The sequence below is a fragment of the Rhinolophus sinicus genome, unplaced genomic scaffold (assembly GCF_036562045.2).
Source record: "Rhinolophus sinicus isolate RSC01 unplaced genomic scaffold, ASM3656204v1 Contig64, whole genome shotgun sequence".
NCBI lineage: Eukaryota > Metazoa > Chordata > Mammalia > Chiroptera > Rhinolophidae > Rhinolophus > Rhinolophus sinicus.
This window is the reverse complement of record NW_027423863.1, coordinates 1-24,263: the sequence shown is the minus strand read 5'-3', so window position 1 is coordinate 24,263 and position 24,263 is coordinate 1. Positions and strand designations below refer to the sequence as shown.

The window sequence follows — 24,263 nt, the reverse complement described above, 5'->3', positions numbered from 1 at the left end:
GAAATAAGAGCTAAAGTAAATGAATGGGACTATATGAAACTTAAAAGCTTCTGCACAGCCAAAGAAACCATCGACAAAATAAAGAGGCAACCAACTGAGTGGGAGAAGATATTTGCAAACAACATCTCCGATAAGGTGCTAATATTCAAAATATACACGGAACTCATACATCAACAACAACAAAAACAAACAACCCCAATTAAAAATGGGCAGAGGACCTGAAGAGACATTTCTCCAAAGAGGACATACAAATGGCAAATATACATATGAAAAAATGCTCAACATCACTCATCATCAGAGAAATGCAAATAAAAACCACAATGAGATATCACCTCACCCCTGTCAGAATGGCTATCATCAACAAGACAAGTAGAGTCTTGTCAAGACAACAAGTGTTGGAGAGGCTGTGGAGAAAAAGGAACCCTCATGCACTGTTGGTGGGATTGCAGACTGGTGCAGCCGTTATGGAAGGCAGTGTGGAGGTTCCTCAAAAAATTACAAATAGAATTGCCATATGACCCAGCAATCCCTCTCCTGGCTATCTACCCAAAAAATATGAAAACATTTATCCATAAAGACATGTGCTTCAATGGTCACTGCAGCTTTGTTTACAGTGGCCAAGACATGGAAACAACCAAAATGTCCTTCGATAGGTGAACGGAAAAAGAAGTTGCGCTATACACAATGGAATACTATTCGGCAGTAAGAAAAGATGAAATAGGAACATTTGTGACAACATGGATGGATCTTGAGAGAGTAATGTTGAGCGAAATAAGTCAGACAGATAAAGCAGAGAACCATGTGATTTCACTGATATGTGTTATATAAAACTGAAAGCAACAAAAGAACAAGACAAACAAATGAAGAAATGAAAACTCATAGACATCCACAGTAGTTTAGGGATTACCAGAGGGTAAGGGGGGAGAGTGGCTCTCGAAGAGTCTAATATATGGTGACGGAAAGAGACTGACTCTGGATGGTGAACACACACAAAATTTGTGGTGTAGATAATGTATTACAGAATTGTACACCTGAAATGTATGTCACGTTACTAACAAATAACAATTGTCACCCTAGTAAACTTTAATTAAAAAAAAAAAAGGAAGAAAATATGTAATAGCAAGGTTCTGAAACAGTACAGCATTATTTGTATAATTGCAAAATAATGAAAACTTCCTAAATGTGCTTAAATAAATTATGGTACTTCCACACAATGGAGTACTGTGCAACTTTTAAAAAATGAGATCACTACTAATGTGGAGCGATTTCCAGCATATACTTACTGTTAAATAAACAAGGCAGGTAATGTATACCCCCTTCATGTAAGTAATAAGGGGATAAAAGAAAACACACATATCTGTGCTCATTTTTGTAAAAGAAATATAGGAAGAATAAACCAGAAACTAAAGGGATCAGTCAGTTTCAAAGGGTGCCTGAAGAGAAGATAGAAGGAATAATAATTGGGTAGAAAGAGGAGTAGACTGACACGTCTCTGTGATTTATCTAGCAATAACTCTTAAAAGCATAGTTTTTCACACATACCCTACCCCAAATATAAAATGAAAACACTCAAAGACATTGCGGGTTTGGTTCTAGATCGCAATAAAGAGAATATCACAATAAACTGAGTGACAATATTTTTTATTCCCCAGTACATGTGCTTACACAGTACGGTGTCTATTAAGCATGCAATAGCATTACATCCAAAAAGATGTTCATACCTTAATTAAAAAGCATTTTCTTGCTAAAAAATGCTAACCGTCAGCCTTCAGTCAGTCATATCATTTTGCTGGTGGACGGTTTTGCTTTGATGTTGACTTATCAGGGTGGTGGTTACTGAAGATTGAGGTTGCTGTGGCAGTTTCTTAAAACTAGACATTGAAGTTTGCCACACCCCTTGACTCACTCTTCCTTTCACTTGAATGCTTAGAGGCCATTATTGGATAATTAATTGGCCCAATTTCAATATTATTGTGTCTCAGGAAATATGGAGGCCCAAGGAGAGAGAGACAGAGATGGGGGGACGGCCAATTGGTGGAGCAGTCAGAGGACACACATGTATCAATGACGTTTGGCAACATATCAGCATAGTTGTTGGCACCTCAAAGCGAGTACACTACTAACATCAAAGATCAGAGGTCACCATAACAAATAATAATAAAAAATTTGAAATATTGCAAGAATTACTAAAATGTGACACAGACGTGAAGTGAGCAAATGCCGTTGGAAAAATGGCAGACAGACTTGCCTGCCACAGGGTTGCCACAAACCTTCAACTCGTAAAAAAATATAGTGGCTGCAAAGTACAGTAAAACAAAACTTATGCCTGTACACCATGACATTAGGGGTAACCAAAGTAGAATACACTTTGTACATATTGCATAAACAATAAGAAATGAACCAAACTGTATTATAAATGAATTAACAGATTGAATGGACGGTGCAACAAAGAACTATCCAAGTAACTCTGGAAAAGAGTACTTTGGATACTGTACATACAAAAAGAACTGTAAACAAAAAATAATACTGTATTCTGCTTCTTACATAGATACAGCTGTTTTGTAAGTATATGCATACTAGAATTTAAAAATATATAGATAACTCAAGTCAGGTTATTTATTTATTAACTTATTATTATATTTTGGCTCTTTTTACTGAGAGGATCTAGAAGAAATGACACCCCAAGAGTAATGAAGACACCCAAGCCTATATCTTGGTTCTTAATGTCGTTCTCTACTAAGCTATCAGGGTTCATAGAGGAATGGTTGATTCAGGATAGGTAGGAAAAATACAAAAGAAAGGATATGGGCAGGAAAAAGACAAAATACAACTGGAATATCCTGTGGTGCCAGATAATCACCACAGAAAATGTTGTGTGACGAAGAAGTGGGGGCTGAGGGGGGGAGGAATAGATAATAGGTTTAAAACCACAAGAACTCTGGTTTAAAATTTTTCAGGTTGCCGTAATACCAAGATATCACATGCGTTAAACAGAATCTACCCTGAAATAGATAGGTGGTAGATAAGTTAAAGTTTATGAAATAAACAACATTTATTTAAAATACTCAATTTTTAAATTTTGTGAGTCACCATTATTTGATTTTAGGATAGGTACAACACAGTAGAGATCAATTAATATTTTAAAAGCGGACGTATTTTTCCATCATTTTTCTTCCTAGTAACATAGGCTGAGAGGAGGTAAATATTACTTTGCCAGAGTGTCTTCCAAATAACTTAGAAATCCATGTTGAGTGCAGTTTAAGTTGAATGACAGTACCTTCCAGATCGCCCAAGACAATCTACACTTCTGTTCCACACTCCCTATTGTTGGTGCCTAGTTGGGAATTGAGCCTCCCATCCTACCTTACCCAACTCTCAAATGAAACGGAGATAAGGAAACCTGGTTGGCATTCCACATCCTTTCATCTTCTCAGAGGATGTCAAAAAGTCATATTCTGGGACATAACAGGAACATCAACAAATTTAAAAGAAGTGAAATGATACACAATATATTCTCTGACCAAAATGGAAACAAAGGAGAAATCGTTAGTACAGAAAAGCAATGACCGAAAAATAAAACCTCCATACATTTGGAAATTAAACAAACTACTAAATAATTCAGTCAAAGAGGAAAAAAACCTCACATTTCTAAATATATAGAACTGAATGAAAGTTAAAATACAACGTATCAAAACGTGTGAGGCAGCTAAAGAACTGAAAAGAATTGATTGTACTAACTGCATACAGTAGAAAATACTTTTAATCAAAGTTCCTATATTAACAAACAAAAACAGTAAAATAATCCCAAAGTAAAAAATAGAAAGAATGACTAAAGAGGAATAAATAAGCTTTTTTGGAACGGGTTTGCCGCCAGAACACAGGTGTAGTGAAAACCACCGCTGAATCTAACCCAAAATGGGGAAGGAAAAGACACACATCAACATCGTTGTCATTGGACACGTAGATTCTGGCAAGTCGACCACTACTGGCCATCTGATCTACAAACGTGGTGGGATTGACAAAAGAACCATCGAAAATTTTGAGAAGGAGGCTGCTGAGATGGCAAAGGGCTCCTTCAAGTGTTGGGTTGGACAAACTGAAAGCTGAATGTGAGCGTGGGATCACCACTGATTATCTCCCTGTGGAAAGTCAAGACAGCAATTATTATGTGACCATCACTGATGCCCCAGGACACAGAGACTTGATCAAAAACACAATTACAGGCACATCTCAGGCTGACTGTGCTGTCCTGATTGTTGCTGCTGGGGTTGGTGAATGTGAAGCAGGTCTCTCTGAGAACGGGCAGACCTGTGAGCATGCTCTTCTGGCTTACACACGGGGTGTGAAACAACTAATTGTTCGTGTTAACAAAATGGATTCCACTGAGCCGCCTTACAGCCAGAAGAGATACGAGGAAATCGTTAAGGCAGTCAGCACCTACATTAAGTAAATTGGCTACGGCCCTGACACAGTAGCATTTGTGCTAATTTCTGGTTGGAATGGTGACAACATGCTGGAGCCAAGTGCAAACCTGCCTTGGTTCAAAGGACGGAAAGTCACCCGTAAACATGGCAGTGCCAGTGGAACCATGCTGCCTGAAGCTCTGGATCGCATTCTGCCACCAACTCGCCCAGCCTGACAAGTCTTTGCGTCTGCCCCTCCAGGGTGTTTACAAATTGGTGGTACTGGTATGTCCCTGTGTGCCGAGTGGACACTGGTGTTCTCAGACCGGGCATGGTGGTCACCTTTGCTCCGGTCAATGTAACATCTGCAGTAAAGTCTGTTGAAATGCACCATGAAGCTTTGAGTGAAGCTCTTCCTGGGGACAATGTGGGCTTCAAGATCAAGAATGTGTCTGTCAAAGATGTTCGTCGTGGCAGTGTGGCTGGTGACGGCAAAAGTGACCCAGCAATGAAAAAGTCTGGCTTCACGGCTCAGGTGAGTATCCTGAACCATCCATGCCATATCAGTGCTGGACATGCACCTGTACTCAATTGTCACACAGCTCACACGCCTGCAAATTTGCTGAGCTGAAGGAGAATATTGGGGAAAAGCTGGAAGATGGCCCGAAGTTTTTGAAATCTGCCATGCTGCCAACGTTGACATGGTTCCTGGCAAAGCCCATGTGTGTTGAGAACTTCTCTGACTACCCTCCTCTGGGCCATTTTGCTGTTCGTGACACGAGACAGACAGCTGCTGTGGGTGTCATCACAGCAGTAGACAAGAAGGCAGCTGGAGCTGGCAAGGTCACCAAGTCTGCCCAGAAAGCTCAGAAGGCTAAATGAGTACCAACACCCGCCACCTCAGTCTTAATCAGTGGTGGAAGAACAGTCGCAAAACTGTTTGTCTCAATTGATCATTTAAGTTTAATAGTAAAAGACTGCTTAATAATTGCCATGCGCCTTAAAACCTTCAGAAGGAAAGAATGTTTTGTGGATCATCTGTTTTTAGTGTGAGGCAGAAGTTTTAAAAATCAGTACTTTTTAATGGAAATAACTTGAGCAAAAATCTGTTGCAGAATTTTGAGAACCATTAAGACAAAGTTTAATGAGAAACTGTGTGTTCTTTGGTCAACACTGTAACTTCCTATAGGTAAGAGACAAAGAGTTGCCCATAACCTATTTCTGTTACGTTGGCTGAAACTTCAGAATTTGATAACTTTGCATTAAAGTTTTGTTCTGGGTGGGAATTTTGGTTTTTTTCATTGTCTAAAGAGAAGGAATCATCAGTTTACATAGTAAGAAGCTATGGAAGGTGGAATGTTGGTGCAACACTTCATAGGTTAGGACAGAGAAGCAAACAATAACTTTATTGAGGTGTAAGCTACTTTACAAAGGCCAAATTCCGTAATATTCAAGTCCACATAGTGCATATACAATTTTGTATAGTTACATCAATATTGAGTAAATTTGTTGGTATGTCAATTTTTAGTTATCTAGTTACTGGAATGTGAATTCTCACATTTACAAATTCTGAGGTACACGTAGTTCAAAGAACCTAAACTGAGGCTTAAATAGTATTGAGCACTGTTTTGCTACAGTCAATTGTATCCAGATTCTAGGATAAATAAGTGATACTAGAAGTCAGGGGGGAAAAAAAGAGAGGAATAAGTTAGACTGAATGGGCAAAGCAATAAGACAAGTAAAAGAGAGAAATTTGTAGTTCTTCAAAAAAAATTGGGAAATGGTGATACAGCTCTAGCAAGATTGACAAATACGCACAAAATCACAAAACACCAATCAGGAATGACAGATCCTGCACCCTTAAAATGATAATGAAAGAGTATGAGAAATTTTGTTAACTTGGACAAAATGGAGCAATTCCTCAAATTTACAGCAATTAAAAATATTAATCACTCTGAAAGCTTTTTAAAAACCAAACGTGCAACTACTACACAACCCAGCAATTGCCCTCTTGCGTGTTCATCCCAGAGAAATAAAACCCATGTCCACATACAAATCGGTTCATGGATCTAATAACTTGATTTATAATAGCCTGAAACTGCAAACACAGACATTCTTTTTTTTTTTTTTTTTAATTAGCTTCAGGTGTACAAAATAATGTAATAGACATTCACACCCCTCACAAAGTGATAATCCCTCCACCCCCAATCTACTGCACCTCTGACATCGTATATAGCTGTTACAATCCCGTTGACTCTATTCCCTATGCTGTACCCCACCTCCAGTGACCAAAGATACATAAGATTATAGTTGACACTCAGTGTTATTCAGCTTCAGCTTCAGGGGTACAGCGCAGTGGTCAGGCATCTACATCTTCCCTGCGGTGGTCTCCCTAATAAGACATGTGCCCATCTGACACCCGACAAAATCTTTACAACATTATTGATTATATTCCCCATACTGTATTTCCTATCTCCATGGCTATATTGTGGTTACCAATCTGTGCTTTCTAATCCCGTCACCTTCCCCTTAACCCCACCCATCGTCCCATCTAGCAACTCTCAGTTTTTTCTCTATATCTCTGAGACTGTTTATGTTTAGTTTGTTCATTTATTCTATTCTTTAGATTCCACATATAAGTGAGATCATATGGCATTTGTCTTTCTCCGTCTGACTTATTTCACTTACCATAATGTTCTCTAGGTCCATCCATATCGTTGCAAATGGTAAGATTTCATTCGTCTTTATGGCAGAGTAATACTCCATTGTATAAATGTACTAGTTTCTTAATCCAGTCATCTCCCGATGGGTATTTTGGTTCTTTGCATGGTTTGGTTATTGTGAATACTGCTGCAATAAACATAGAGGAGCATATATTTTTTTAAATTAGCATTTTGGATTTCTCTGGATAGATATCAAAGTGTGGAATTGCTGGGTCATGAGGGAGTTCCATTTCCAGTTTTTTGAGATGCCTCCATACTGATTTCCATAATGGCCACACCAATCTGCATTCCCACCAACAGTGCACGAGGGTTCCCTTTTCTCCACATCCTCGTCAGCACTTGTTGCTTGTTCATTTATTGATGATAGACATTCTGACCGAGGTGAGGTGATATCTCATTGTGGTTTTTATTTGCATTTCTCTAATGGTTAGTGAGGTTGAGTATCTTTTCATATGTCTGTTGACCATCTATGTGTCCTCTTCAGAAAAATGTCTCTTCCTGTCCTCTGTCCATTTTTTAATTGGGTTGCATTTTTGGTGTTGAGCTGAATGAGTGTTTTATAAATTTTGGATATTAAACCCTTATCAGATGTATCATTGACAAATATCCTCCCCATTCAGTAGGATGCCTTTTTGTTTTCTTGGTGGTTTCCTTTGCTGTGAAAAATCTTTTCAGTTAGATGTAATCCCATATGTTTATTTTTTTCCTCTTACTTTCCTTGCCCGAGCTGACACATCAGTAAAAATATAGCTGAGGGTAATGTCTGCAAATTTACTTCCTATATTTTCTTCTAGGAGTTTTATGGCTTCAGATCTCACATTTAAGTCAATAATCCATTTTGAGTTTATCCTTGTAGATGGTGTCAGAAGGTGGTCCAGCTTCACTTTTTTGCCTGTGTCTGTCCACGCTTCCCAGCGCATTTATTGACTAGACTGTCTTTACCCCTATGTAAATTCTTGCTTCCTTTGTGGTAGATGTCCCATTGATCTATGTATCTGTTTTTATGTCAGTACCATGCTGTTTTGATTACTACAGCCTTGTTCATGACTTGACGTCAGGTAGCATGATACCTCCCACTTTGCTCTTATTTCTCAAGATTGCTGTTGCTATTCAGGGTCTTTTATGGTTCCATGCAAATTTTAGGATTATATGTTCTATTTCTGTGAAAAATGCCATTGGTAGTTTGACAGGAATTGCATTGAATCTATATGTTGCCTTAGGCAGTACGGACATTTTAACCCTATTCCTTCTATACGTGAGCATGGTGTTTCCATTTATTTGTATCTTCTTTAATTTCCTCTCTTCAGTGTCTTATAATTTTCTGAGTATAGGTCTTTTTCTTCTTTGGTTAAATTTATTCCTAAGTATTTTATAGTTTTTGAAGCAATTGTAAGTGGAACTGTTTTCTTAATTTCTCCTTCTCATAGTTTATTTTTGGTGTCTACAAATGCAACTGATTTCTGAATATTAATTACGTATCCTGCTACTGTACTGTATTCATTTATCAGTTCTAATAGTTTTTTGGTGGAGTCTTTGAGGTTCTCTATGCACTCTATGTCCCTAAATCTTTTAACTGTAAAAAGAAAAAAAAAAAGAAAAAAACTAACGTCTACCTCAGATGACCACTGTTAAGTACGAAATGTATGGCAAATCTTTTGCACATGCTATTCACAAGTGCACAATAAATGGTCCATATAAATTAAGCCATACTCAGAAAAGGTGAAAGATCCTTTCCAATGAAAAGGTCATCTCGGATGTTTCTAATGCTGAAACACTAATACTACTGTATAAACCACTCTAGGCCAATGCTATAATCTGTCTGGTATATGGCCCAAACCAAGATAATCTCGTATGGGGGTTTCTGAACAGATACCTCTAAAAGTCACAATCTTTACCCTACCACGGCAACCAGTGTCTACTTCCATTCACTTGCTGCTTCCCTGAAGCTGTTCTGGTTGTCGGTCGCTTGGCTAAAATCTCTTTTTTTCTTTTCAGGATGATGTGGACATGATCTTACCAAAAGCTCAGAGATGACCAACCTCACCCCTTCCCATTCTTTCAGTTTGCTTCTCCTTTGCTCTCCTCTTGTTCCTTTGTTGTGATGCTGTTCCAAGGAATACTTGGTCCTCCTTTCTCCTTAGTCAGACTAACTTCTAAGTTCCAGTTTCACTATCTTTCAGCCCAAGCTACTCCTAAATTCAAGACCCGCATGTCCACGTGTTCTCTCCTAAACAAATTTTCTTTGATGCTCTACAAATCAGTTATAATCTTGTGCTGTCCCTTTGAATTTTGTTCTTGTTAAAATCACCCTCTTCACGTGATAGACAAGTAAATGTGGTCGATGGGCTTTATTAAAATGTTTCCCAAATTAGTGTCTTTAACCTCCATTCTCATTTGAATTCTTGAACTTTGAACACGGTTCAAGCCCAAAGCATCCAATTGCTGGTCTTCTCTTCATAGAAATATTTCTCTGGGAAATATTCTTCCGTATAAAGAACAAATGGAGTGTACAAAACGGAGAAATATTGCAAATCTGATGATATTCTTTTGTTTAAAACCAATCAAAAGGAGTCCCATTTATTAACTAACTGCAGGGAAGGCCTAAAGCTCTGAAAGTTCTGTCTATACCACCAGGTTTCTTGTGTTTCTCGATCTGTTAACTCTCCCAAAGGCTTAAGTCATACAAACTATTTACCATATTTTTCTGTGCATAATGCACACTTTTTCCCCCAAATTTGTCAGGGGAAAATAAGGATGCACATTATACATGGGTAGTACTGATTTCGTATCTATAGAAATGATTTTAATTCTTTTATTTACGCTTATGAGTTAAAAGTATAACTCTGGAAATCAATAATGATATCCATATGCAAAATAATACCCTGGAATACGATTATCGGTTTTGTTGAACTTACGATGAACTTGCGACAGAGTTCTTGGCCTTCTGTGATGAGTAAATATCGTAAATTGTTACTGGTACATAACATTTCTTGTACCTTGTATCTGTCCTTGTGCTTTGTAATTATTTGTTACATAAAGTTTCTTGTACCATAATGTTTTTTAAAAAAATGCTAAAATTCCTTTTTAGTACAGAAAACAAGTACCTAAATGTAAACAAATAAAAATTTGAATTGACAAATTAAAATGAAAGAACTTTTCCTTGAAAGTTTGGGCCAAAAACATGCCTGTGCATTATACACAGGCGCACATTACACACAGCAAAATATGGTAAGTTCCCAAACATTCATGTTCAGTTAAGTGTCAACAGTAAATGACTTAACCCTGTCCCCAAACACAAACCATATAAATACTTTTATTATTCGATATATTGCCATGAATTTCCCATATTGGAAAGTAAAGGCTGAGTGTGTATGAAGGTAACAAGTAAAGTTCTCAACTTACCCACATTTACCTTTTGGGAGATGCTAAATAGTCTTGAATAAATGAAAATATCACTGTAATTTAAAAACTAAAGGCTCAAATATTTCCTAAGAACAACCCGTACATTAATGCTGAGTTCATGTAATACGGTCATAAACTTCAGCTGACCAAATACTACATTTTTAAGGTTTAATTTTATTCTCTAAAAAACTAATTCATTGAAGTATAATTGACATACATGGAGATTGGAATTTTTAATTTGCTCCTTTGGAAAAGTGACATAAGTTTTAATCCAGAACAGCAGAAAGTAGGATTTATTTTTTGGGAAATAGACTAAGTTGTAATTCATGGTATAAATGCACACTGATTTTCATAAATTGTGTGCTATCAAGAAAAGTTGCTATTTCATAGGTAACTAAAAGCATGAAACTTAGTTCCCAATTTCTGGATTAGTACCTACTATTTTATGTAATTTGTGGATTAGGGTCTATTTCTAAATAATGTGTGTTCTGTGATAAAATTTGACTTAACTGTAAAGCACCTTTTTAAAGTCTACCTTAACAAGTCTTACACTGCCAGGAATAAAAGAAGGAAAAAGCAATCTATAATATTTCTTTGAAACTTTCAAAACTCAATTTATAAAGGTTGTCAAATTGATGACAATAGATAGCAAACGACTTCATTTATGTTCTTCTACGTGATGTTGGTGTATTTGACCTAATTTTCTGTTCTCTATTTTAAGCTTCAACAAAGTGTAATTACAATTCAAATATGTATTACTGAAGAAACATAAATCATTTTCATGTACAGGTGAATTCAGTAAATTCAATTCATATTAATGTTGGCAATACATCATCTCAAAGATAAATGAGACAGTAAAATGTTTTATAATATAAAATAGAAGTGGGTAAGAAAAATTCAGATGCAGTGCTAGTACTTTATAAACTTTGTTTCCTGTTGGTTAATTTCTAACTTTTGTTTGAAAAAAGTTTCTCTACAGTTTAGTTGTTTGCTCTACAGTTTAGAGGATAAGCGGGGAGACTAGTAGAACAGGGTGGAGGGGGTCAAATATACGGTGATGGAAGGAGAACTGATTCTGGGTGATGAACACACAACGTAATTTATAGATGATGTATTACAGAATTGTACACCTGAAATCTATGTAATTTTGATGACCACTGTCACCCCCAAACAATTAAAAAAAAAAAAAAAACACTAAAAAAAACTAAGGAAAAAAAAAGTCTGTCTTCACTTTTATTATCAGTGACCTTTGGATAGAAGTTCTTTTAAGAGAATCATAAAATATTAGCAAAGATCTGAGTGGCATTTAGTACAGTCATGTGCCCTTTAATGGCAAGGATAGGTTGGTTCTGAGAAATGCATTGTTGGATGCTTTTGTTGCGTGGGCATCAGAGTGAACTTACACAAACCCAAGTGGAACACCCAGGCTTTGGGACAGCTTATTGCTACAGGCTACTCACCTGAATAGCATTTTACTGCACTGAATACTCTAGGCAATTCTAACACAGTGGTAAATATTTGTGTATCTAAACACAGAGAAGGTATAGTAAAAATATGGTATAAAAGATAAAAAATGGCACACAGTCAGTGAGTCAGTGGTGAGTGGCTGTGAAGGCCGTGGGCATTACTATACACTACTGTAGACTTTAAAAACCTTATATATCAGCATCACCAAAAACATGTACTGCATTGTGCTATGAAATTACAAAAACTATGATACCAGGCAACAGAAAATTTTCAGTTCCATTGAAATCTTATGGGACCACTGTTACCTATGCAATCTGTTGTTGACCACAAATGTTATTTGGCACATGACTATCTTCAAAAATTATTTAAATAGGGTACCTCATTAAAAGAATTATCAAGACATATCACCAGATAGAATTATAAATTCTCTTTTGACATTTGCATAACTTACAGAACTCTACCAAAGTTCCCCGAAAGACTCTTAGAACAATGTGATAAAATGAGACGATAGGCCAAATACTTCATCAAGCAGATGTGTTATTATGAGATACTCTGGCTAATTAAAAGTAATTTGTTAATATGAAATAAAAGCCTTCACAGAATTTGTTAACATTTATCAGTGATACAGAATTTGAATTATCTCCTCCCCAAACTGGTTGTATGTACAGAAAAGCACCGGATTTCAAGTCATGTAACTTGAAAAAATAAGTCACGTATCTTTATCTGTATCTATATCTATTTGTTCTTTAAAGTAGAGTCTATCATTCTAAATCTCTTTTCCGTGGCAAACACATGATAAACAAGACTTATCAAACCTATATAATTTTCCCTTTAAAATCTTTTGCCAGTAATTACTTATTGGCTATCACTGCAATAATTGCAACTAAACTGGACTGAAAGACATTTATTTTAAAAATAAGCATTTCTTTGTAAGCAATACTTTACATAGTAGGCACCTCAAAAACTACCAGAGATGTGAAAATTTAAAAATGTTACCTTTATACAATTATATATTGATATTTCTATGTTATAAATGTGTGTGAATATATACGTATATATAAAATATATATAATCAGATTTGAAAATGAACAAAAACTGGGCCTTTACAGGAAGTCTTTCTAAAACTCAAACAGGGGAAAACACATTAAACAAACAATTTTAATATGTTTCTGTACAATGCTAAGTCGTTTTATTTATACATAGAAAATGTAAAAGGAGAAGTGTTTAAAATGGCAAAACTCCTTAATATTTAATAGCAGGTAAATCTTGAAAAAAAATAAACAACATTCCATTCACAAATATTTTCAAGCAATAAATATGTATTCATAAATAGTGTAAATCTGTATCAAGATTAAAAACAAAAATCACAAATCTGAAGTTTATTCCTTACTGTATGTGCAATCCATTATCTTTGTGTCTTGGCTAGTAGGCTACTAAAGTTTTCTTAAGTTTTATTTTGGAACCAAGTGTAATTATCAGGGCCTCAAAACAATACAGAAAAACATAAAGCAGTAAAAAAAAAACCAAAAAAAAAACAACTCATCTAATTTTTCACATCTAAAGAAGCTGATCAAAGATTTAAATTTGTTAATTATCTTACACATAAATGATCAGCTAGGACAGTATTTTTCCTCCAGGAAAATTCTGGAGAGGTAAAATATAGATGAAAACTAGTTATCAGTCCAGAAATAGAGAACCATAAAAAAAAAAAGGTGTATTCAAGTTACTAAGTAGTGTGTTGAACATTGCCAGTCTTGTCAGGTATCATGAAACATGTGTTTATCCTTATTAAGTACAGCTGGGTCTGCTTTTTAAGTCTTGGAGTAGAAGCAGTGCTCTCCTACGTCCAGGTGGTTGACACTCTATTCTTGAAAGGTTGCATAGGCATAGTGTTTAGTAAGCAGTCATGAAACAGCCACACCACCAGTGGTGCAAAACTTTCCTGAAGATCAGAGAAGGTGTCACTTAACATTCATGGGACAATATCAAGAAGAGGAGGATGACAATGAAGGAGCCTAAATTTCAAAATAAGGTATATTAGTTGTGTTGGTATATTAATTCTTACCAGTATTCTCTACCTCATGGCTGTAAACAATATACTGCCCACTTACGAAGTTAGAAAGAAACACTAAATCTCAATAAAGTTCAGCAGCCTGCTATGTGTTCTTACTCTCTCCATTGGTATCAGTTTCCTAATCGTCCTATTCGCCATTAATCCCATTTTCCCGTACATTTTCATTCAGTCAAAACTTCTTTGGAGCATTATTAAACTGACCACTTTTTTAGATGCTAAAAGAGAGTCTTGTAGAAAAATAATTTTTAAATTAAATTAAAATATCACTAGTGATTGGCTGTGAATATTTCTTAGCTAGATTATATAGTTCACGTGTTTATCATATATGTGTTTTTCTTTTTCAAGCAATCCTGAGAAACAATTAAAAACAGCAGAAATTTAATTTCAAAATTTGGAACAAAAGGCCATGGATCAATATCAACAAGTCATGAGTAACTATGGTGTTTCCATTCATAAAGCTGTTCAAAGCCAGAAGTACATGCTATCCCAAGTAACTTAGCCTTGAAATTAAAACTTCAGAATTCACAATATTGTAAATTTAATTGCATGCATCTTATACATCATACCAACAAGAGGAGTACCATGAAATGTTTCCATAAGTTTAATACTTATAGCAAGGATTAGGTTTTAAATAAATACAATTAGCCCCAAAAACACAGTATGTTAAAAAAAATTCTGATTTTTCAGATCTACAGAATTAAATTACCTATATTTAGTTTCAGTAGCTAAGTCAAATAGCAAAAAGAGTAGGATAATAATCTAAGTAAAAGATTTTAAAAAGTAATTTTATGACTATTACTTAGGCCATTTTCACTGAAATGAAGTTATAGTAATACGTATCAATTTATTGTAAACTCCTTTGAAGTATAAGAACATAGGAGTATTTTTTGTTATGCAATGGAAAATTTAAATATCTTACTAATTCCTATTTATCAGGTAGCAAAAACAAACACTGCTGCTTCACAAATCAGCTAACTATGTACTCACATGTTGATTTCACTTACTAATGTAAATTGGTCATAGACTCGCATCAGGTCCTCCATTTTGTACTGTTCTAGCACCACAAAATTGTCCAGATTTCCACTTGTTTTTCGTGCACAATCTTGGCAATGTACTATGTAGGTCTTTTGAGAATTGCTTTCATTAGTAACAAAAAGCAGATCAAATACCTCCACCTAGTTTGTACAAGAGGAAAAAACACGGAATAGAGATAGTTCAATTTGTCGTACCATTTTGGTGTAACTATGGAAATCTATGGGAAATTGTGGAAGCGATTTTTGATTAAATGTGGTATTAGAAAAAACAAAACAAAAAAATCCCCCACCATGACTGTATGTTTAAAAGGCCAGGTTGATTTGTAGCATATCCAAAGAGAAAGATAATGTTATGTATTTAGATACTGACTTGAGAGAATTAAATATTTATTTCAACCACTAAAATTTAGTACAAAGTTTGATAAAGGTTAGCCTATTTTTAATTTTACCCAAAATGTCACACACAATCAGTTAAAGGTGATGATGATTTATTTTTTCCCATTTCTGCATGATAGTCTTCACAGTATTCTGTGTTTGGATTATTTGTCTTCCCTCACAGACAGAGCTCCCTCCACACAAAGATAGTGACTACATATTATTCATCTTTGTACCTTTAGAGTTTTATCACAGTGCTCAATGTTTAAGCAAAGCTAAAATAAATAAATAAATAAATAAATAAATAAATAAATAAATAAATAGGGAAAAAATGAATATAATAAAGAGGTTATTTTAAGAGCTAAAATTTTGAACGAGTTAACAAAAAGTGTTCGGTTCTAAGCTTCATATATTAAGGAAAACGGCACAAATAGAATGTATTCACTAACATTAACATACTAAGAGACAGTTGCAAGGCTCAGCCAGGCTAATGGAGAATAGATATAAAACATTTTTTGAATATTGAAAAGATACATATTTATCTGAAGTATGAGACCTAACGAGAATCTGGTCTTATAATAATACAAGCTTCAATGAGCTTATACATTAAAAGAGCCAACGGATAAAAGGAGTTTATCTCAGAAGTACGTACACAATTTCAAGATTTAGTTTGGAAATTCAATTTCCCAGCCAAGTAGGCCTCTGACTTCTTGATTTCTTCTCTAATAAAAACTCATATCTCAAATCATTTTTGAATAGCTCTGCTAACATTCAGGAGTTCATAAGGTTTTTCTATCACCATTAATGGGAAGTAACATAGTTTAGTGATCTGAGCTAAAAATTGTGGGACTCTTCAACCTGCCATCATACCCCGTTTGATCAAGTGTTCTGCTGATTCTACTTTCTAAACACTTTTAAACTTCCCCCTTTCTTTTGTATTCTTAACACTACGTACAAGTCTAAGCGTGTAGTTAACCCCACAGAACACTATTCCAATAGCCTCCAAACTGACCTCTTTACTTTGTACTTCATTCTGTTCAAGCATCAACCATCACTCTGAAACAGGTATTTTGACTTACTCCCTTACTCAAAAACTTTTAATGGCTTCAGTGACCTCAGGATAAACATCAAATTTATTAAACTGAATTCAAGATGCCCTACAAGCTACATACAACCTACTGTTACAGACTTTTTAAAACTTTGCAGTTTTTCTAGTCACACTGCACCGCTTATCCTTTATTACATATGCTACTCATTTCCCCATCCCTATACTCTTCCTAAAGCCCAGTGTTTTATAAATCTCCAATTCTAGCCATTTTTGTCTGTTGAAATCAAACTCGTTCCTCGAGGAGTGTCTCAACTGTTAATAGGTCTGTAAGCTCTTATGCCAATATCATTTTAAAAATCACTTTTCCTCAATGTTTCTGTAATAGTCTGTATTCATCACTACTCATGGGCTTCACAACTTGTTGTTTATGATTTGTCTTCTCCCTGTAGACTGTAAGCTCCTCCAGAGGAGGTACTACATCTTTATTTCTCCACTTCTTGCAAGACTTGGCCATGAGAGAAAAATCAACAAATATATCATGAAATGAACTAGAAAGAACATAATACTGATCTGCTTGGATATACACTGAAACAGATCTACTTTGTTGGCATATGTGCACTTATGATTGCTCTTACTTTAAAATCTGAGATGATTATCACATCTCATGGTAAGGAAGTACTACATAAATGCCTCTGTAGGAGCTACTTTTGAGTTAATATATAATGAAATATTATTCCATCTGATAAAAATTTAATACAATTGCTCTAAGTCAATTTCAATAGAATGCATTATATAACAATATAAATTTGTAATTAAAAATAAAAAACCTGGAGACTCCACAACAAATGTCAGTAAGAATAGTTACCTCACAGATGCTACAGTAATGCGCTGGTTCACCATTTGTCCTCCCATGCCACATAATCTCTTTTCCTGCTGTAATAAGAGCTTCCCTCAATGTCTGACACTGATTTAGAACTTTCAGAAGACAATACCTATTACGAAGAAAAATTATTCGTGACAACAATTGAACGTGGAATACGAATAAAGATGTTACCAACCAAGAAACAATTTTTAGAATCTTGTTTCTAAGGTCTATTGATATGAAATTTTCGATTTGTCATTTTTTATATATATGCTAGGCTTAACAACAACAACATTAAAGCATTAAAAGTTGAAAATTCATATTTGAATATAAAAATACAATCTTAGCCTACAAAATCTCACCTTTTATTTAAAGATATGCTATTAATATTTTCTCTGATTTGGGCAACCGAGAGAACTTTCCTAAGAGTCAACTTCTTCTTCACCTTTGGACTAAACAGTCTGAATTCCAGGCTGGAACTGTTTTGATTATAGTAAGGTAAGAAAGTAGAGATAGTTCTACCCAGACACTCACAAACAGTAATACTTATATAGTTAACTTAAAACCTCTAAGGCCAAAGCAGAAAATTATTTACGGATTTAGTCATTAGAGGATATGAAATTAACTTAACTACAGTACCCCCCCCCCAAATTTTTTTAATTTGAAGGTTGTGTAATGGAATCTTTCATTTATATTAACTCAAACTTCTTACAATTTGTATTTTCCTTAAGTAATACTTCTGATGCAAACAATACAGAGAATTCTCACATAGTGTTAATTTTTCTGTAATTGCTCAGAATTGTGTGCTAAAGTTTTCATGAATACAAATATCTCAAGTTATCTTTTGAAGGAAATGTTGCACATTTCAGCTCTAAATTTATCCTCAAAAGCATGATACCTGTTTAACAAAAATGATGTTAACAATTTTGTGAATAGTGTAACCCCCTGGAATTAGGACCAACTTATCTTGGAGCTCTTTGATACATTATATTGCTGCGATTTAGAATTTGGATTAGTTATTATGACTACATAACCTGTTATATGAAATAACTTACATCACATTATCAGTATCGAAAACTATTCCTATCTGTTTACATGCTCACAATCTTTCTTTCCCATTAGAATGTAGCATGCATGACAGCAAAGGTTTTGTCTATTTTGTTAGTTATATTAGGGACTGTACCCGGCATACAGTAAAGCTTACTGAGTAATTGCCTATCAGACAAATAAATTTTGTAGTAAGTAATAGCAGAATTAATTTCCTTTCATTTATATTTCCGTGCTGTTTATACTTGTCAGCTTAAACAATTATTTTTTAATCAAAGCCCATACAAATAAGCCTTGAATAAAATAATTTTAAGAATATACAGAGTTCTTAATTTATTTAAGAATATATAACAAGCGTGTATAACAATATCAAGTCACCATCTTCTCTATACTTTCTTCTCTTCACTTTTTGCCTATTATTCTCAACGACGCCCCCCACTCACCTCCTTTTCTTATCTCGTATGAAGATGTGATTCTTGCAGCTATGAAATCACATTTTGTTTTCCCAAACACTTACCTGCAGTATTAGGAAAAAAGCTTAATTCAGTGCACTCAGTATTCTTCCACTTTTTACTGAAGAAATAAACTTTCAATTGCAACATACTGATTATTTTGTCAGTTAGATCACAGTGTTTACTATGCTACTTGGCTAGTTTTGAAGTTTCATGTAAGTTATTAATACATGACAAAGAAATGGAGCTTGGTTTGCTAGGAGTAAACATTAAGCCTGCTTAGTCTTCTCTTGGAATCACAGGTATAGAATCACTTGCCCTGACAGTGGAATCTTGAAAGCTGAAGCTCTGCTGATGTTACCTCACAATAATGAGTAACCGAACTGTGGTCACTTCATGTTCTCATGTTTTTTCTATGAGTCTGAAAATTTTAATCCTTCCCATTTTTTAGAAAGAGGGGCAAAAGAATAAAAGATAGTTTAGAGGTAGAAGGTCTTATGGACAAAAAAATAAACAAGAACCTGATTTAAATAAAGGACAAGAGAGAATATATAGAAAGTAAAGATAGTTAGGGAAAGGATTTTAGGAAAGATCAAAAATAATGCTGGAAGCTTGAATTAGCAATAGCTGCGCTGTGGCTAATCCTACATATTGAATTAACCTGAAGAGGACTTTCTAATATATTGAATGACTAGGAAATATGGACCCCAAAATGCAGTGTTATTATGTTCTCAAATTAAATTTTTGCTGAGTTTTAATAAGCTTATAATAATGAAGGAATCCAATTTGAGTAACAGAAAGAGGAAATGAACCTGCATATTGTGGTTCTTAAGGTAAAACACCAAAAATAGAGACTCCTCAAAAGGCACAGGGAGCCAGATAACTCACTCATGAAATACGGTTATCCATTTTCTAATGCTCTACTCTAAGGATAGTAGAAGAAAAAGGTGAAAGATGGGTAATACTTTCTTGTCCAACTGTATTTTAGGAATAGGATAAAAAGTAACTTCAGAAACTAGATTAGTGAATTCCCTGAATTTTGAGAATTAATTTAATTTCTGGGCCCAGACATCGCTTTTCAGTTGTTTAGATAAAAAACTATAGAAAACACAGGGAATAAAGTGCCTCCTAGACTGGAAGAAAAACATAAAGAAGGGACTTGTTAAAGGTGTGGCTTGTTTGAGATTAGATTAGAACCAGCAGATTCTAATAAGCCAACGTCTATTTAAACGCATCATAAAGAACATAGATCAAAGGGAGGACAGGTTAGAAAAATGAAGCTATTGGAAGTGGGATGTTTTAGAGTATGCTTTCTTTCAGGGTATTAAAAAATGAAATATGCTTGAAATAGCATAATAAGAAACTGAAAACAAAAATATGAGAATGACTGATTTTCTAAGCAATTAATATATAGATTCATAAAAAGTATGTAAGGACAGGATGTTCAGTAATATAACAGACAGTATATTATGTACATTAAAAGGAGGAAGAGGTCATCTTCAAGTACATGAGGTAGAAATCATGGAAAATATCCAAAAAATAGTTCTCAGTTTACGTGTGGATAAGAATGAAAGTTGAGGCATTTTCTAGGCAGAGAGACAACATGAGTAAATGTAGGAAGACAGTTAGTGTAGGAATTATTTAGGAAACAAACAGATGTTCTTAACAGGTTTTAATTTAAGGCTAAGGACTTTATGTTTGATAAACACAACCAATAGCAAATTTGGGAGTCGGATGATAATAGGGATGAAGCCCTAAAAATATAAATACTAAGTGAAACTTCAGACATTATTGGGTTTTCCTCTTGAAATTTTGGGGACAACCTAAATCCCCAAGATAAGTTCCCAAATGTCAGTGTGGAGACAGATATTGGGATGAATGAAACTTAGGTTGACTCAATATTAAGTCTTAATGACAACAATCATCTTCTCACCCCATCTTAGTAGACAGTGTGGAAATTAAACGAATGCCAAGAGACGACAACCAAGATGGTGCAGTCTGTAAACGCTGTGTTAACCTTCTCTCACGACCACATCAAAATTAAAACTAAACTACAAAACAACCATGATTGAGAATCGCCTAAAATCAAGCTGAACCGAAGCCCTTCAACTAAGGACCCACAGAAGAAGCCACCTCCAGACTGGTAGGAAGGGCAGAGAGGCGGAATGGACTGGTCCCACACCGGCGCGTGACCATTAAAGATTGGGAGGGATATGTCACCTGTGGGAGTCGCCCCAGCCCATAAAGGAGTGCAAGATCCCAGCCCCACCCCAGCCCAGCATTCCAGTGCCGGGGAGAGAAGCCCCCATAATTTCTGGTTGTGAAAACCAGCAGAGATTGTGACTGAGTGAGACAGTGCAGCTGCACTCACAGGCGCTCCTCTTAAGGGACTGCACGCGGACTTACTCACCAACAGAATCACTTGCTCTGAGCTCCAGCGCTGGGGCAGCGGCTGGGAAGGTGGCAGGGACACATGATGGGGAACTGAGTTGTCTGGCTTGGGACAGGTGCTGCAGAGGCAGCTTTCTTCTGGACGGGGGAGCTGGCGGAGGTCATTGTTTCTTTGTTGGGTTCTTCCCCTTCCCGGCGTGCGAACACATTCGGCCGCCAATCCTGAGTTTCCACCATTTATTCACCCTGCCCTTGATTTGAGACCTGGCCCCGCCCAACTTTCCGGACACACCCAGGCTGCTTTCAGTGGCTTTTTCGTGTAGACTGCCAGACTTGGCTCAAGTTGCAGACTTTCCTAGGGTCTGTCAAAGGTTCGCGGAACCCAGACAAGCAGCATCTGGCTTAAGCGTGTCCTGAGCAGCCTTAAACCGGCACTAGTGGCAGCCGGCCTTGATTCATAACTTGGCCTGTCAAGGAGCTTCCAAGCACAGCACGGGAGGCAGGCATCCGTGGATTTCTTTCTGGCTACTGCTGGGTGGCCCTCGGTGGGGCATGATGGGCTGCGGCTGAAGTAGACTTACAGCGGATCCCCTCCAATGTGGTCTTACGGCTGGCGCCCTCAGTGGCCAGCTTCAAAATGAGCTGGAGCCATCACCTACTAGCCATCTCCTGATATGACACACTCACGGGGAGGATTGGGCAGGCACCAGAGCCCTACGGAGGCAGATCCTGCTCTGTAGGATCAGCCCCTGCACAATAACTCTTCCACTGTAGTCAAGGCCAGTCCTCACAACAAGTGAGCCCAAGGGTCAGTCCCTCCCACTGATGTGCAGTTATCAACCAAGGCTCAACTACAAGAGGAGGGCACACACAACCCACACAAGGGACACACCTGGAGCGTGTGGCTCAGGTGACCAGAAAGACTGTGCCACTGAACCCCATGGCACACTTATTACATAAGGCCACTGTACGAAGGCCAGGAGACAGAGCAGTTCTACCTAATGCATAGAAACTGACACAGGGAGGCAGCCAAAATGAGGAGACAAAGAAACATGTCCCAAATAAAAGAAGAGAACAAAGCTCCAGAAAGAGAACTAAGCAAAATGGAGATAAGCTCAGGGAGAACTTCAACAGAGAGACAGGAAGCATAAAAAAGGAGGTGGAAACCATTAAAAAGAACCAGTCAGAAATAAAGGATACAATAATGGAAACAAAGAATATATTACAGGGAATCAACAGTAGATTAGATGCAGCAGAGCATCCAACCAGCGATGTAGAAGACTTCTTTTAAAGTCCATAGATTTTATTTTTAAAAGGTAGTTGTTACAGTCTTGAAGCAAGGCCCGGTTGGGACCCCCATAGTAGATGCCTCACAGTGTCCCCACCGTCCCACGCCCCCTCATTTTTTCCTTGACTTATAGCTTAAGAATAGATCATTGCCCTGCATCTTGAGTGTGGAGTGTCCCCTGTCCCAGTTCCATTTTAGAAAACCACTCTGAAACTTATGATGAATACCTTTATGCTTATTGATCACATCTACTGTCTAGCATTCTTTCCAGGTTACTCTCATAATGGCTCCTGGGTTGATGACCACATTGGAGAGCCACATCGCCAGAGGGTAGGCTTCATGCAGACCCCCGGAACCATCACATAACCTCTGGAGGAACGACCAGATTTTCCCTAAATATCCCAGGCTGGTCTGAGAACGTGAAGGCAGTTTTTGGAGGTGTTAACCTGCTGCGTTCTCAGACCAGGTGCTCTGATAATAAACGCTTATTCTACTCGTATGACCCAGCTCCTATGTCGGTCCATTGGCTAAGCGGCGCAGGCAGCACGAGCCCCGGACTCAGTTGTCCTCCAGTTACAGTCTGAATGTTTCAGTCTCCCTGAAATTCATGTAGAAGTCCTACCCCATCAATGTGACGATGTTAGGAGGGGGGGGCTCTGACAGGTGATGAGGTCAGGAGGGTGGGGCCCTGGTGGATGGGGATCAGTGCCCTCATAAAAGAGAACCCAGAGCTCCCTCACCCATTCCACCAAGTCAGGACACAACAAAAAGACGGGTATTTATATAACCAGATACCAAATCAGCTGGTACCTTGATCTCTGACCTCTGCCTCCAGATTTTGATAAATAAATGTTGGTTTATGAGCCATGCATAATGGATATTGTTACACCAGCCCAAACAGATGAAGACAGAACTTATTATGTAGAGTAGTACTTCAATATTTGTAAAATAAAGAAAAAGAAAAAACTTTTTTTTTTTTTTTTAACCTTTGAAAAGACATCTTGTAGTCTAGTGTGGCCCTAACTTGCATAATCACAATAATCATCTGGGCCACTATAAAACGGATTCTCAGCATCTTTGAAATTTATTGAGTAGATACACAGCCTTGAAAATTACTTTCTAGGAGCCCCATATGATCCCCATATCCTGCCTGATCATATAAACCAGTATGGACTCCTATAAAACTCTTGCCTTGTACATAAAAAAATTGAAATGGTTTAGTTTTTCAACAAACACTGATAACAGTTTTCACAACTCACCCTATTTTTATGAATAGAGCCCCAAGAAATTAGAGTCAACTACAAGGTAATAGATAAAAGCAGAGAAACTGGAGCCAGATTGCCTGGGTTTAAACCCCAGCTTCTCTTGATGAGTTTCCACGTCTGTAAAATGAAGATAATGCTAGGTACTTTGTGTTATGAAGACAAGTAGAATAATACCCCCACCCACCCCACAAGGATGTCCACGTCCTAATCCTCAAAACTTGTGAATATGTTATGTCACACGGTAAGCAGAATCAAGGTTGCACTAGGAATTAAGGTTGCTAAATCCACTGCCCTTGAGATGCAGAGATTATCCTGGAATATCAGGTTGGGCTCAATGTAAAGAAAAGGTCCTTAAATGTAGAAAAGCGATGCAGAAGAGTTAGTGTTAGAAAGATTCAAAATAAGAAAGACATGACTGGCTATTACTGGCTT

The 24,263-nt window shown here is 36.7% G+C and overlaps 1 long non-coding RNA gene and 1 pseudogene across 2 annotated transcripts; one reads left to right on the top strand and one right to left on the bottom strand.

The window, feature by feature from the left end:
• Nucleotides 1–3,481: 3,481 nt before the first annotated feature.
• LOC141569890 (elongation factor 1-alpha 1 pseudogene) lies at nucleotides 3,482–5,285 on the top strand (annotated as a pseudogene).
• A 6,463-nt stretch (nucleotides 5,286–11,748) lies between these two features.
• LOC141569891 (uncharacterized) lies at nucleotides 11,749–24,257 on the bottom strand. Of its 2 annotated transcripts, XR_012493645.1 has the most exons (4): nucleotides 18,879–24,257; nucleotides 17,392–17,518; nucleotides 15,074–15,244; nucleotides 11,749–14,010 (listed from the first exon to the last, which is right to left on the bottom strand). It is a non-coding gene; the product is annotated as an uncharacterized LOC141569891 (long non-coding RNA). The 2 variants fall into 2 exon arrangements; XR_012493644.1 differs by having other exon boundaries at nucleotides 17,392–24,257.
• Nucleotides 24,258–24,263: the final 6 nt, after the last annotated feature.